This window comes from Haliotis asinina, chromosome 8 (assembly GCF_037392515.1).
Source record: "Haliotis asinina isolate JCU_RB_2024 chromosome 8, JCU_Hal_asi_v2, whole genome shotgun sequence".
Lineage (NCBI taxonomy): Eukaryota > Metazoa > Mollusca > Gastropoda > Lepetellida > Haliotidae > Haliotis > Haliotis asinina.
In genome coordinates this window covers 22,533,272-22,546,825 of record NC_090287.1, presented here as the reverse complement: position 1 = coordinate 22,546,825, position 13,554 = coordinate 22,533,272, and the positions used below count along the sequence as shown (strand labels likewise).

Here is a 13,554-nt window from a genome sequence, read left to right as displayed (position 1 = left end):
AGACTACACTGATATATTTATTTGTGTATTTTGCATGTTCGTCATTTTCCCTTTTATTAGTAATATCTTCAGTCGGCATACAATATAACATGAATGCCAACGTTTTGATGTCGGGACAAAGTCGTTTCACATTTGTAAGCAATAGGTAACATTTGAATAAATATTACTTAGTAACAACTGAATAACAATTCACTTAATGAACAATGCATGTGAACCTGCTTTTGGTTTGGAAAGTGTCCAACTCTATCATCAGAAGGTAAATCGGACCCCGTGCGGGAATATAGAAGGAAAACATACACAAGGAGGAAAATTACACATCCGTATCATGTGACAACGAAATAGAACATGGATACTGCTAGATATCTGACGTGCTGCCATTATATGCCCCAGGCTGACAATACAGTGTCTGCTGGCTATGTTAGGTAAACACACAACCTCTCCATAAACACTCTGCTTACCTACATGCTTCGTGTGAATTTAACTTCCTTGTTGGTATAAACATGGCGTGCTGTACACACTGGGTAAAAGAGACGTTGACCGTGTGCTTTGTAGTTTGTTCTCTGCAATGCGGATATGCCAGTAAGTAACAGCCTCGTGCAATATTCGTCATAAACGTTTCGAAAACTCACAGATGTGACAAATTCATGATAATGTTCGGAGGTATGCTTGCCTCGTTGGGATTGTTTGACATGACTGGTAGTCGCACATATCATAACAAGGACGCTGTATATCCTGAGACCTACACCCCGTGCTAAACGTACACAAATACCAGCAGTTGTCTCCTGTACAAATATATAATCTGAGCTATTCTCTGTGATGGTTTAAATGGAGCTTTCAAAAGAGCGGTTATATACCAACACACACTAATCTTGAAATGTCTGTCTTGAGGTGGTGGAAAGCAGTCTATTTGTCCTGAGATAGAAGTCTATTTCAAGTCTGTTTCCTTGCAATGACTAGCACCTGGCATCATCACTTCATGATGATTCACAAAAACACGTTCTGTCATCGTATCGCATGGTGACGATCACCGGACTGTCTGATCCAGACTCGACCTGTTCACAAACAACATCATACAGCTGTTATACTGCTGAAACAAATTATATATACTCATGATAAAGTCACAATTGCACAATCGACTCTGTTTTCAGAGATTTATTGTAAAAGTTCTTCTATAACATTCCCAATTAGACGCCCTTTATGCACAGAGAAGGTCTGCAACAGCTCCATCTTTTGAAGTCATTGAATCATTTTGGTGTTATACGCTACAAGTCTTACTGAACTGATCAGTGAACTGATCGGGTCTTCAACATTCGGTCACTATATGATTTATGGTTCCGAGTTAAGTCTGCTGTGTACAGAAGCCTCGGATATAGCAATTGTTCCAAATTTTAAATCGTGGTAGCTATGTAACAAACATACTTTACATTCCTTTGCAGTCACTCATGAAAAGTACATCTACTTGAACAACAGTGAATTGAACTGGTGGAACGCACGTGCCAACTGCAAGATCAATGGAGGAGACCTGTTTGTTCCTGTGACAGAGCCCGAGTTTTCCCGTCGATACGGAAGTCGAAATCAGGACACGTACTATTGGTTGGGGGCTATGAAGTATTCAACATGGATATGGACAGGTGACTGATACAGTTGGTTAATCTGTCTGTGACAGAATCTTTCTCTGATTTGGTGCCATAATCTTATGAAAATCACACAATCAACGATTTAGATGGGTTTCCGGCATTGTTTTTAAGACCTGACAAGTGCTAATGACAATCGAATACTGGGGTCATTCTTCAGAACATGAAATTCTGGGAAACCATAGCAACAATACTTGTTTGTTTTCTACGAGTATTTTCAATGATTATTGTTTGTGATATTGTAGACGATGGTAGTCCTTTGTACAGAAACTCCAGGTTCAGTACCCTTCCTGATGATCTGGAAGCTAGCATCACCTTTCCTAACAACTCCGTCTACACATGTCACCGTCACTGTGGGAGGAATACTCATACACTGGGCTTGAGTGTAAGACTTATGTCAAAGATTACGTTAATGTTATTTTTAATTCGAAAATTGGTTTCAACTTTACTGGTGGAAGTATTGTTTTTTTATTTCATTTTCAGATATTGTATTCGTTAACATCCAGCAAACATTTGATACATTTGATTTACATTTGATTCTGACACCTTACACTATTATTTATTTTATCAGTAGCATTTGGTTAGCATCAATACAGTTGTAAGACTTTTACTCGGATATCCACATACACCATTGTAAAAATTGCTGTCTTGTCCTCTCTTGATGTAAAGACATATCAATTACTTATTTTTAGTTTAAAACACAAAGGCGTAGAGTTTTTGAAGACAAACGATGCAATTCAGACATCTCACACTGATGTTCGAATCCTGTTCAGTTGTTGAAAATATAACTGTTTGTAGAGAGACAGGTGCTTTTGTCTTGATGACGACTATGACGTTTCAAGCAGCAACACATCAGGGGAGCCATGTCCAGGAAACCTAGATGAGGTGTGCGGAGACGCCAACCGAATGTCGGTCTATGAACGCCGTATGTATTTCTGACTTTAATTCCTATTCAGTAGTATGTTTAATCTCCATCGGTCATTATTTCCCCCCAAAGATATTCGAAGATTAAATGATTATACCATCAATCAGTTACACTTGTGTGCATATGACAAAAGCTTTACAAAGCTTCACAAAGCACGCGTATTCACACCGCGCGGATATGTACATCAACGGTAGTTCAGAAAACATACATCAACGAATCGTTTAAAGAACAGATATAGTTTGAAACATGTAGTGTGATGGTTTGCCATGCTGTTTCATCAAGGTCAAGGATCATCAAGCATCTCAATTAATACATACTATACATCTACATAATACAGTAGGTCAAGTAGTGTCATATAAAACACTGATTTCTTTGGCTCATTACAGATTCACAAGTGGGAATCATCGTCATAACAGTACTTATTACAAAACATACATTCCTTTGAGAATTTGACCTAAGAACCGACTAGTACAGTTGTATATGGACTTTATATTCTGGATACAGGTAAATTAGAGTGTAAAGTCTGTGTAGACTATGTAGTGTGTATAAAGTGTTTGGTGGATTACAGCATATCTAGGCATATCTTCTCATGTGGGGAGTCTCAATTTCGATTGAGCTTTTTCATAAGTATGAGTGAGTTAACTGCGTTCAGCAGTATTCCAGCTATATGGCGGTGGTCTGTAAATAGTCGAGTCTGTATCAGACAACCCAGTGATCAACAGCATCAGCATCGATCTGTGCAATTCCGAACACCGATGACATGTGTGAACCACGTCAGCGAGCCTGACTACCCGATCCCGTTAGTCACCTTTTACCACAGGCATAGTCGCTTTTTATGGCAAGCATGGGTTGATGAAGGCCTGTTCTACCTGAGGACCTTCACGGGTCTTCTTCATAAGAGAAGATGGAACTTACAACTATTCGACTCCAAACTGCCCCGTATATGACATGTTTCGTATAACAGGAGTCATTTCATTTGGTACTCGAAAGCCATTCAGAGGTTGAAGAAACATGAATGCATGACACATTTTACGGACAACTCCATTTTGTTCTTTATCACCATGTTTCCGAGTTAATTTCTGCTTTCATGTGAATGAAAGGTGAAAGTCATCACTAATTTATCATCTCATGCATATCAAAATCGTATAACAGACTATGCTTTTGCGAAAACTGAAACTAAATGACCTTTGTCGCTTTTATTAAATAGAACAAATATATTATCTTTTAAATATTTCACAGACTTAGCGTCCATACCGACAGAAACTGGCCAATGTGGTTATGCTACAAAAGAGGACAACAGCTTAACCATATCACTCGATAATGATCACAACTGTCAAGCTAAAGGCCGAAGATACGCATGTTATAAAGGTGAGTAATGTTTACTTCTCTTAACATGCATGACATACATTGTTAACATGACATTACATCTTTGTGTATGAAAAGGGATCCTTTAATCTTAAAAATACTATTTTTTCTAATATGTACTGAGATTAACAGGCAAAAATGTGTTCAGGTTGAACACAATAAATCTGTAGGAATTTTATATTTGTGTCGTTTGCAGTAACGCGTTTAGTCTTTGGCACTGGTATGTTTATGTATTTCAACATATTATTAATACATTCTTTGATTAAGAAAGAAAGGTATAAATATAATGATTGCTTAATATGAAAACACCAACACCAATACAAATGCTGATTATGTTGAGCTGGTCTTGCTTCTTGTTGGCCTTTGGAAATGGTTACTCACAAACACTGTCCCATTTCATTTTTGTGTTGTAGTGATATGTGTCAAGGGAAACCCGAGAGGTCTGTTGTCTGCAGTCACTGAACCACCAGTTATAGAATATGTAAACTGAGCCAAATTAAAAACTTCACACTTGTTTGACGCTCGGCAGTTGCGGCATATATGAGCAAAGTGTGCGTTGACTAAGATATCTGTTTTTACTTCTGAGCACCACGATAACGAAGTTCCCCACATATCAGGTCCATAGTGTGACCATGCCGATCAGAACAGTCATCCAAACATCTGAGAGTGATAATGGTAATTCACAACTTGGATAGTGTTCTCAAAGCAGGATGTCCAAAACGCGTATCGCCCCCTCCCCCTTCATGACACCGATACCCGCTTTCCGGAGGGAATTCCTTGTCAAACTGTCGACTGTCAAAGGTATACACAAAATGCACCCCAAACCATAACACTCATAAAACCATAACCATAAAACCGAATCGGACCTCTTCCATACTCTGATGCTGCCATTAGCCAATCGTGGAGAGAATCGGGACTTATCAGTAAACACAACCCTATGCCACTGAGTCCAATCTCAAGGGCCGCTGTGCCTACAGCTGCCACTGACATCGGTGCACAAAACATCGTGGTCTTCGACGCGTCCAAATAACTGGTCTTAATGCTCTGGTGTATCATGCCAGAATACCTTACCTGTTAGCTGTGATCCTATCTGGCACTGGGTGTTAAGGGGATATAACGAATTGCATAGTAGGACACCCATGCTAAATTTCGCCGTTTTATCTCTGTGTGCTCTGTCCAGACAAGTACACGTACATTTTATCATGCACGTCCCTATATGATCCAATATTCATGGACCCGTGAAGGTCCCGGGGTAGAATAGGCCTCAGCAACCCATGCTTGCCATAAAAGGCGACTATGCTTGTCGTAAGAGGCGACTAACGGGATCGGGTGGTCAGACTAGCTGACTTGGTTGACACATGTCATCGGTTCCCAATTGCGCAGATCGATGCTCATGTTGTTGATCACTGGATTGTCTGGTCCAGACTCGATTATTTACAGACCGTCGCCATGTAGCTGGAATATTGCTGAGTGCGACGTAAAACTAAACTCACTCACTCACTCCAATATTCATGGAAGGCAGCGCTATATTTTTCGGGTATATGAATGTCCATATATTAAGCAAACCGTCCGTGTTAAATATTAGAACGGGTCGGAAAACCGGAATATTAACAGTTGTGTTGAGTCGGAGTCGCTAGTGTGGACATAGATAAGGCAGACAGTGGCTAGAGCATGAGTAGGAAAAGTGGCGATCTACCTTCAATACTTAGTGATATATAACCTGCTTTCACATTGTGTAGTCCTCTATAGTTAAAGTATTGTAGATTTCGTTGCTGCTTTTAAATATACATCTGTGATAGACTGCTTGATTTTACTGTCCTTTGCGGACAGATATGTAACATGACCTTGTTTTCATCGATATATGGCTGTGATATTGCAGATACGATGTAAAACGTTACTCACTCACTTACTGATTGCTTAAATGCTGCATAACATGTAGAAAACGGCATTTGCCTTCTGCCAATTAATGATCTGGCATTAAGACAACCTTATTAACAAAAGTTTCAGAAAACATCCCAGGTATTGTATTCATGGATATCAATTTCATGGTGAAATTTGATGGACGTATTGCGCTGATTGTTACACGTTGATACTAAGATGGTGATTAGGTTAGGATGATAGAGCCACAATAAACTCGGTGCGTCTTGTATACTCCTCAGGGAGTTGAGCTTGATAATACGATCTAACGCTGAGACGGACATCCAATGATCGATGGATACAAATACCAGCGCCTTGAGCAAGCAATGGTTGTATGGATGTGTGCTCTACATAAATATCCCATAATAATAATAAACAATAAAAGAATGTTTCAGCAATGTTAATGTTGTTCCGAGTCACATCATTATGGTGTAATTTTACATGTGCAGATGTTTTAGGTACAACAAAGACTCAGTGGGTTTACACCTGTGGCGAGGAAGTGTGTGTTTCAGTACAATGGTGGAAAGAGAAATGGATGGATGCAAATGATGAGTGCAAGTTGGTGAAACTTAACAGTTCGAGTGTGGAGGATCTCAAGGGCGTCATGTCAAGTGGTACGAAGTATTGGATCGGTCTTGTGTACAGGTCAAACAGAAAGTGGATCACGGGTGGGTATACCATTTGGTAGATATCGGTTGTTACATATTCTTCTAGTTATTATCTGTTGTTGTATCTAAACGTGTCTGTAATTTATCAGTAATATAGGACAATAGGAAATATATATGGCTGACGATGTCAACCTCAGAGTCTCTATCAGCTACATGCACAGCGATGCTGCTGGCTGAAAACGACCATGTAAAGGGAGATACAATGACAAAGCCATATAATGTGGCGTTAACATTACTTGCAACTTTACATTCTTTGTTTAATCTCATTACTGGTCAGAAGGGCGAAAGATGAAAATTGCAGAAATGCATTATTTTTTGGTAGTAGAGACCGTCTAAATACTGCAGTGTAAAACATTAATTTCGAACAGCACAAGGTGGTGTTCGATGGTTATCAACAGAACATTTAATAAATGGTCTGGTTTCTCACTTAACAGTGAATTGTAATTTGAGAGGCTGTTTGTGTACTCTCATTCTAAATTGGATTGGTAAATGCTCGTTTGAAGAATAGACAATCAGTTGCATATACATTTAAATCAGATATGTTTCTTTGCTATACTACGTTACCATATGATCAAATTATGAGATGAAACTATCACGCTCTCTAAGAAGCCCGTTATAGACTGTTCTGTCTGAAATATTGTATCAGACGCGAACAGTGCACTGCACTTTGCTGTTGAATGATGTAAGACTGCATTCCTGTGTTTTCCAAAAAAGAGTAGTAAATCGAGAACTCTAGGCTGAGGCATGCTCTTAGAATTCATTTAATCATTATAATAAGGTTCCCTAGTAAACGATACTAATATCTTAAGGAAGAATAAGACATGAGCATGCATCAGTTCAGTATCCGTCGACATCCATGTTATAACGGGCACAGATGAAAGATTGGTCTCATGAACTATACATTATGTTGAGATTTGTTGTTTTCATTTCTAGGACAGGAAGTACGTGTATATGATGAGGACACTTCATCAGAACCCCACTGCCTTGCAGTGTCTTATACGACATGGTACCCACAACTATCATGGAAGCCATGCTCTGTTCAACACGCGTCCATATGTGAAGTTGGTGAGTATGCGTTATCAAACAAGGTATTCTACACATGACAAACACGAATATCGGTGGTGTTTCAGTCAGGAAATAAAAGAACTTGGTGGGATGATGTAGGGGTGAAATATAGCACATCCTTTTTAGTGCCAAAGAGCATTCAGGAAAGAGAAATGAACCATTCACAAGTTTAAGCTAGAAATAAGTGCAGCAGGCAAAACTCATGTCAAGTAGTCAGTGTTTCAAACATGGTTGTCAAAGTGTTGTTTCTGTAATACTTGTAACGGCATGTATTTCTTTTCTGAGTACAGCTTAGTGATTGTCTCTCTGATCGGGTTCTTCTGGAAAATGTCTAATTTATAAACCATTGATGCAATTTACTACATTCGTTGTGTGGACAACACACTCTCTCTCCTCTGTATTATATGGTTCAATGTCTACGTAGAAACTCCCAGTGCCCTGGCAGCACTTCTCATATACCTATACACGACATAAAACGGCCTCCCCATTTCCGCCCCAGCACGAAAGAAATCACACACTTCAGTTTTCATCTATTTTGCCTGTCCTGTCAACTTTATTTCGTTATCAGCACACCCGTAAAGGTCCGGGGTAGAATAGACCTTCAGCAACCCATGCTTGCCATAAAAGGGGACTATGCTTGTCGTAAGAGGGGACTAACGGGATCGAGTGGTCAGGCTCGCTGACTTGGTTGACACATGTCATTGGCTCCCATTTGCTCATGCTCATGCTGTTGATCACTGGACTATCTGGTCCAGAGTCGATTATTTACAGACCGCTGCCATATAGCAGAATATTGCTGAGTGCGGCGTAAAAGTAAAACTCACTCACTCGTCATCAGCACACGGTAGTTATCACGAAATGTCCGTGCATCAGATGCACCTGTCTGTTCCTGTTGCTGTCGTGCACCCTTTCGAGCCACCAATCATGTTTCTAATCATGATAGTTTGTGAAGCAACTTTATCTGTGATGCATGACAGTATATAGTAGATGAAAATGTGTTTGGTTAGTCATGAACATCTTTCCCCGTAATATTTATTAATTACTTTTCTAAACTGATACATGTAGCAATTCATAGGGACACTTTCTAGTCAGACAAACTGTAAATCATTTCACCATTGGTGACTGATCTCTCATCAATTTAGTTAGGCCCAAAATGTCAACAACAACAACAACAACAACAACAACAGCAGCAGCAGCAGCAACCATGACACCACAACCATCACAAGCGACAGCAACAACGGCATCTGAAACACCATCACATCAACCAACAGGAAATGTTCTTACCTCTACCAATAAATCTGAAGTAGGTAGGACTGAACCAGTCACAGCTTCAAATGGAACACAGACGGGTAGGTATTATTACCTTTATATCATGGTAGAAGTCTGCTAAATGTGGTTTTAGTTGATGCATTTCATGTTGCCGTTGTACTAGAGAGAGTTTAGTCTGCAATGATCCAGTTGTAGGGCGACGGTCGGTAAATAATCGAGACTCGGCCAGTGATCAACAGCATGAACATCAATCTGCACAATTGGGAACTGACAACATGTGTCACCAAATCAGTGAGCATGACCACCCGATCCCTTTAGTCACCTTTTCTGGCAAGCATTGGTTGCTGCAGGTCTATTCTACTCCTGACTTTCACGGGTCCGTTGTCAAGGAAGTGCTGACACTTACATATGATTGCTTTAATAGCCATGGACGGCGCAAGTCGCTGTGAAAAGAGTTGCGTCCCTTTGGGCATGGCGGAACTACTGTCAGTGGGTTCGAATCTTGTTTCGCCCCGAATACATTTCTAGATATGTTTCAGCAATGTTAATGTCTGAGACCTGCATCAGTTAGGGTTTCCCGCCTTAAAGGCCTTATACTCTAATAGGGTACAAATGCAAAATCACTTGCTGACATCGTTGTAAATGAAACCCCGTTATTAAAACTGCTCATTTCGATCTTTAATTACCTTAAATCGACCTTTTTGTCAACAGTGCACAATTCTCAGCCGCAAACGAAATTTCAACCAATCAGAGCGGCGCGTCTCCGTGACGTAATAGTGGGTATAGAAATGAGGGTCTGTGCAGTATTCATCTACATTTAAGGGGTTAAACTATTTCGTCTACAGGTTTGTACAAACCTGAAATCGCGAAAGCTGTTGAGAAAAATGAAAGCTATATGTTCTCACAATCTACTATCATTTAGTTTTGTCTCCTGCTTTGCCTAGTTTTCGAGTTACAACCCTTGTTTTCATAGACGATTCTGTCAAAATCACTTGGTGTCGCTAGGTTGTAATCCGTGTTAGGTGGTATAAACCTACACGTTATTTGTCATCATTCACTTGATGCTCAGTTAATGAATTTATAACAGGTATAATTAGTGGTAACGCCACTTAGATTACCCGACAAAGGCCCCCATTTGGCATTTCTTTTGTCTGGATCGATCAAAGGATTAAGCGATAACACGCTGATTGATTAATTAGTTTTATGGGGATTTAAATGGGGGATTTGTCAAAAGGTAATGTTTATGTATGTACATTTACTAATCTATACTGAATACACTCTGTCGTGTCTGTGTCTATGTGAAACAACACCCTTCTTTCAAAGGATTAACCGCCAATACATTGATTGATTGCTCATTATTGGCTAACTAAATAACTTTTTAAAAAGAATGACGCACATTATGCAATTCGTTGCCAGGTGTGCTATCTTGGGTAACCAATGAAACTATACAGGAACGTGAAAAACCTGAAACGATACATCACGTTTTCGTATAGTAAACTGTTAAAAGACACATCACTTGGGAAATCTGCAGATGAATTATATATCACTTGTTTTTGTGGATATTGATGGATACATTCCTCGAAGAACCGACCTCGCTTAGGTTATGTTACAGGTTGTGTCATGCAAACTCCTTTTGGTAATGATTCAAATACATATTTATGTAGTTTTGATTTTCTAACTTGATGAGAACAAACCATACATAATCTGAGTAATTCAAAAGTTAAAAATTAATTCAAAGTTGTGTCATGCAAAACCCCTTTGGCCATGATTCAAATGCATATTTAACTACCAGTAAAAAGTAGTTTTGATTTTCTAACTTGATGAGAACAAACCATAATCTCAATAATTCTAACGGCGCCCTGTCTGAGGATGAATGCTATTTAAGTTTGTTTTCACCGACTTACAAAATCAAAATTAATTTCTTCCGGTAGTAAAATACGTATTTATTGATGGACAATAGGACTTTACATGACATTGCTTATAACATAACAATTTCACTCTTGGAATCGGTCAATATGAGGGGTCAATATAATATTACTTACGAGAATATTGTCACTTCGACCACAACCTCGTTTCCGAGGAAGAAAACGTTATATCCATGCAAAATCCTTTTGGTCGGCAATGTGTAGTAAGCAGTCTTGATTTTATAAACTCGATGAAACTTCAACATTTTCTATCCTGGAAGCGTGGTAGGGGGCGAACCATCCGATTTAGTATATACCATAGGCTTCCACAAAGCTCACTTCGCACACACTAACAACCAATTTAAGCACAAACTTCGGTGTCTGGTGGAAATCTGTGCATAGTGACACCATCACCCGACCCCAAGGAAGAATTGACGGCAACACAACAATTCGGCATGTTTTTGGTGATGTCGAGAAATCAGCAAAGTAACGAGCTTCCTACACATTTTCTATACATTTAATTGGAAATCGTTCCTTCTATGACGTCACTGTAGGGCTCTGGCGACAGAGTTACGTAACCTGTCTGCGGTTTCGTTTGCGGGCGAGAGAGACGCAGACGGCTTTTTAGCAACTTTTAAGCGCTTGGTATGAACTAACCACAAGATTGTTTAAAAAAGAAAATGGTGTTTCGTTTATGACTAACCAAAGGTCTTTCATATGCAGTGACAAAAAGAGTACCAAAAAAATTGAGTTTAGTGGTCCTTTAAAGCATAGATACGCCGTGATATGATGGGAATATTGTTCAATGCAGCCTTAAACGCAACTCACTCACTATAACATAACAAGTGATCATGCAATTTACAGGAACGCAAATCTTTACACCAGCATTGTGCAATAGCGATTATAGGAAACGCCATATAATTTGATGCACCATTTTTCCATTTTTCAGGTGTGTCCATAGGTCTAGGATGCGTTGTGCTTACACTCATCGTCATCATTGTAGTACTTCTGTTGATGAGGTGAGATACCTGCAGTACATTCAGATCGGTTGCTATGATACATGTATTTACCAGGCAAAGTGTCTGTTAGGGGCACTGTCCATGTTGTTCTATAATATTCTTCGGAACTGTTGTCATAGCTTTTATTGTTTCGTTGGAGGATACATTAGAAGCATAATGTGACGTCCGTTTACCTACGGATGATGGGTTTAAATATTAGACTGTAAGAAAAAGATCTTTTAAATTTCAGATGTTAAACAGGTCACGAATGTGTTTACGGCATCGAAGGTCACACAGGTTTTTGAGAATACTTGCGTCCCAAGGCTAGCTTGAAACTTATGCTGTTTTGTTGGGGGGGGTGGGGGGTGGGGGGTGTCCCCCGCTAGTGCAAACACTATATATTTGCTCGTAGAACCAAAGCATCTTGTATGATCTGGTTAATCCTTCAATTCAGTTTATTTCAATTTAATTCAGAATCTTTCTTGAATGTGACATTTTTGTTGTGTACGTTTACATGCATTAATGAAGCACCAAAACAACTGCTCAATTCGTATTATCATGTGTACAACATGCTATCATTTGTGTGTTTCAGACAAAATAAACTCTGTTTTAAGAGGAAAGACAATGAGCAGTCCGTGCACTTCAACACAGCCACACAAAATACCACATCTGATCTGGAAGTGCCTGCACAAACAAATACTTCCGCATACACTGACGTCACAATAGCAGATATGTCTGACGTCAGGTCAATGTCTTCCGTCGTCCCTATGGCAACCGTTCGACCCAGAATTCAAAGCTATGACAATACCTTTCACTCAGACGGAGATGAGAATAATTACAGTGTCCTGTCACAGCCTGGAAAACATCAGGCTCCAGTGACACATGGGAAAGCGATCAACAACCTCCCAGAACATGACAAAGGGGACTACGACACAGCACCCTCTGCTGTGACGAGAGCTCCAAGGATGTCTCAGGGCGACAACGACGTGATCGGACAACACGATCCTGGAGAAGTTGCTGAGATGTATGACCATTTTAGAGATGGCGAGCGGCAGGGAAAGACTCCAAGAGAAGTGGATGACTCGTACAATCACATTGGGAGGACTAACAAGGGATTTGATGAGAACGCTTATGACGTTGCCAGTACGAGGCAGACGGAGGACAGACGTGACGACACCTACAACCACACCGACTCTGTTAAAGACAATCCAGGAGATAACAATGACTACTACAACACAAGGTCTTTTCAGAGACAACAACGAGAGTCTTGGTCGACAACATGACATACAGGACAACAGTGCTGTTTATACTCTTGCAAAGAGGGTTTCCGATGCATGATTGTAATATTACTGTTCTTCAGAGTTCCTTAGTTGCATAATGATTTTTTATTTTTATGTTGACTCAGCATTTACCCATCAATGACAAACTTTCTGATATGATCCCTTGATCTTTGTATGTAGTGAATTTTCGAACTAGTAATAATAGCAGCATACTATTATGCGTAGGATTATTGTATTAGCAATTGTAATTTGGTACCGTATTTTAACAAGGTTGAAAATGTTTTGGTATATATCTTTTAGGAATTGTTTTGGTTTCGTGATGTCAGTAACCACCAGACCTAGCGCTATACTGAGAGAAGCTGGTCTTACATTGGCAGCTGACTCTTTGAAATCTGATATATATCAAACTTGTGTGGGAGTCGGTAGGAATATCTCATGGATTAATTGCCGAAATGTATCGGATGAACAACAATCCTTCCGCCATCTTATAGTACTCCTGTATCACGTTTACTTTCGTATTTTGTTCACT

At 39.7% G+C, this 13,554-nt stretch overlaps 1 pseudogene; it reads left to right on the top strand.

Moving 5' to 3' along the window:
• The first annotated feature begins 500 nt into the window (after positions 1–500).
• LOC137294713 (uncharacterized) lies at positions 501–13,164 on the top strand (annotated as a pseudogene).
• The last annotated feature ends 390 nt before the right edge of the window (positions 13,165–13,554 follow it).